Genomic DNA, 3,891 nt, shown 5'->3' on the forward strand with positions numbered 1-3,891 from the left:
TATGAAACGCCTAGCGACCCTTTTCCTACCACTAGCATAGATAGGGTCGCTACGCGTGAGTTGCAACGTGACCCTACTTATGATCCACAAGACCATGAGGTAAATTACACATCCTTAATTTCGTGTGTGTACCTAATTAATTAGCTGATTTCACAATGTCTATTACACATGCATGATTTCTTGTGCATTTTATTACATGAATATGAGGTCTTGTCTCAATTTCGTGCGATGCTCGAAAAAGCTGCGGCACGATACCAAGACGCACCGGAACCGACCCAAGACGCACCGGAACCGACCCAAGGCACACCGGAACCGACCCAAGGCGCACCGGAACCGACCGAAGGCGCACCGGAACCGATCCAAGGCGCACCGGAATCGACCGAGACAACCACCGAGAGGTCAAGGAAAAGGAAGCAGAGCGATCGGAACAGAGGTGACAGGGGGCTAAACAAGTTTCCTGACAAGACATATAAAATCGCAAACGTGAGCCCGAATGGTCAGCCCCTAGCTCCAGAAGAGGCACTGCCTAAGTTCCGGAATGCACTTGGGTTCTTAGTTAGAGATAATCTTGACATCACAATCCGACAGTGGAGAGATGTATCAGATGATGTCAAGAATCAAATGTGGAATAAGATAATAACGAGGTTCGTTTTGCCTCGGGGTTCAGAAGAACTCGTGAAAAAAATACACGATGAAGCAGTTTGCAATCAATTTCCGAAACTGGAGGTCTGAGATGAATACAAAGTTTGCAAAGAAAGACCTAGACCTGACGAAAAAATATAAAATCTCAGCAGGTCAGTGGGCAGTATTTCTAGAGCAGAGGAGCAGCCCTGATTTCATATCGCTAAGTGAGGCAAATTCGGAACTATCTAAGAAGAACAAATACCACCACCACCTTGGCACATGTGGTTACAAGCGTCAGGTTCCTAAATGGAGACAAGAAGACGCCGAGAAGAAGGCTGCAGGGTTGCCAACGCTGTCCGAGCAACTTGGTGAAAGGACAGCTAATTGGATTCGTGCTAGAAAACCAAGGGAAACTGAGTCTGGTGTATCTTTTGATGATCCCACTATCGAAAAAGCGACAAAAAAGATATATGCAATTGCAGCTAAGCAGAGCCAAGGAACATTTAAGCCGCAAAGGGAGAGAGACATTCTAACGGCTGGTCTCGGTAACCCTGAGCATCCTGGTCGTGTACGAGGAATCTCATCTAAGGAAGGATGGAAGGAAGGATTCAGACCACAATGGGAAGGTCTGTACAAGAAACGTGATCGATATAAGAAAGAGATGGCGAATTATTTTAAGGAGGAGGCCAAGAAAGAGTTCAAAGGCCTGATGTCTGAAATGCTATCAAATCCTCCTCTAGAATTGATGCAGCAATTGGCGATGGCGAGTGCGATGTCTGTTCAACAGATGACCACTCCACAAATGCAAATAATTCCAGCAGCTCAAACGCCGGCTTCCACCGAGGGTACGACCATCCCAAGCTCTATCGCGTCAACGGGAAATAAGGTCCGCTATCCAGTTGATGACATCACAAGGCCTGTGGCATGCACACTAGTTATAAGGTATGGTATTAACAATCAGCGTACAAAGAAAGTAGCCATAGGCCTTGCGATCCTAGTACGCAAGTTCCATGGAAACGACATTCCAGAAGAATATTGCAGGGTAGAAGTGACGACAGTCGTCCAAGGATCCGAGGACGACATGCTAAACATCCCTGGGCCCGAAGGTATCGAGACACTTGGACAAGCTATCAAGAATTTTATCCTTTGGCCTCGAAGGGATGTCGAATTGGTTGATCCACCACGACAGACGTCGTCGCAGGCCCAACCGTCTCTGCCTTCTCAAATTGTTGTTCCTATTGTACATCCATCATCACCTCCTCAAACTTCACATGCTGCTCCTCATCCTCTTTCTGACCCTCCTTCTCCTCATCCTCATGGTGGCCCACCATCTCTGCCGCATACATCGCCCTTCAGGGATCCACCTTCTCCACAGCCATCAAGGGATCCACGACCATCAAAGAAATCTAAAGTTTCTATACCAAAATTAGTGTCCTTGTTCGAGAAGAAAAAGAAGAGTAAATCCACTACTGGCACAACTCGTTTTTTTGAAAGGGATGGGACGGAGCGTCACGTCAGACACTGTTGATTTGGTCGATCTCGAGGAGTCCGCAAAAAAGGCTGAGGCAATGGCCGCAAAGATAAAGAAGCCAACTATGGCAGATTATAAAAACGTGCCTAAAAAATATGTGTCGGGCAGACCACTACTCACTTTTGAGAAACTAATGAAGGTCCCGGCTAATATTAAAAGGTTGCATGATTGGTACATGCGGGCATCTTCAGTTGGCATCGACACCATCAGTGTCAATATACCAGCCCATGTTTTTATTGGTTCAAATCAAAAATCCTTTGTTGCATTCGAGGACATGTGGTTAATGATGAACCTTCAGAGACTCGACGTGCAACTTGTAACCATATTTGCATTGTAAGTGTCACTCATACTCCACATATATGTGTTATTATTAGTGAGTTGTATAAATTTTGAATATCTGACATGCACGTGTGCGTTGCAGAATGCAACATGATTAGCAGGAGATCCTTTATGGTACCAATCCCAATGCTAGTGCCAGTAAAAGGGTTGGGTATCTCAACCCAATAAAGATATGCGAGGATAACCACACTTTTAGAATCGGAAAAGACAGCGAAGCATTACAGGGACTAACGGACAAAGAAATTGAGGTGCGTATCCAGGATCTGAAGAAGGATTTTGAATTAAGATACGCCACCTACATAGGACACGCAATGCTTCAATGTCAAGACAGGGAATCCATAGTGGCCCCGTACAACTTTAAGTAAGTGTGATTTTGCATAAATAAAATTAATAATTTCAATACACATGTATCACAAGTTTGATTCGTACAGGGACCACTGGATATGCTTCTTCATTTATCCTAAGGTTGGAAAGGTGCTGGTGCTCGACTCCTTGCACACCGAGCCTTCGGCCTATTCAAAATTCCTCGGCATCTTAGAGCTGTAAGCCTTTTCTATGCATGCATACTTATATCGATGAGAATTGTAGAATAACATGGTGATTCTATTTGAGATCACAGGGCATATAGGTTTTATAAGCTACGAGGTGGAAAGTACGACATGTCCAAAAAAGGCATGCCACTAGACATCCATTATAACTGGCCGGTAAGTATGTGAATTTATGAATACATATCATACATGTACGTAAATAGGACAATGTTGCAACTAAATAACTAATCTCCCGTTATGTAGTGCCACAAGCAACCACCCGGATCGGTCCTATGTGGGTTCTACGTGTGCGAGTTCATGAGAATGAACGGACGATACATCACGAACCCTGGCAAGGTATTATTAGTAATAGTCACGTATGTATTTATGTCATTAAAGATGCAAATGTGTTATTATTGAGTATAAATAGATGATATTTATAAACTTCCTTTACAGCAATTTCAACAAGGAAGCCCGAAGAACTTGACTGAAGGTGCATTGTATGGCATTGTTGAGGACCTGTGCACATTCATATTGAAAGAGGTCATTCCCACAGAAGGGAAATATCACGATGCTTCCAGAACATTAGCTTTGCCAGAGTTTAGAATACTAACAGAAATTAGTAGACTATCTCTTAGCCGAGATAGTTATTAGAGCTTTCGTGAAAACTTTGATGTATATAATGTGTGATGCATACATGGTTGTAAACAAGACTTTGATGTATATAAATGTATGATAGAATTTAATTCCATGTTGCTTTTAATATCAATACTACATGTTTATCAATATCTATATATATATATATATGTTTGTGTGTGTAAATATATATAAATTTTAGTACTGATTGAAAATTTAAAAAAAGGCGGGAAA

The sequence above is a fragment of the Zea mays genome, chromosome 5 (assembly GCF_902167145.1).
Source record: "Zea mays cultivar B73 chromosome 5, Zm-B73-REFERENCE-NAM-5.0, whole genome shotgun sequence".
Taxonomy (NCBI): Eukaryota; Viridiplantae; Streptophyta; class Magnoliopsida; order Poales; family Poaceae; genus Zea; species Zea mays.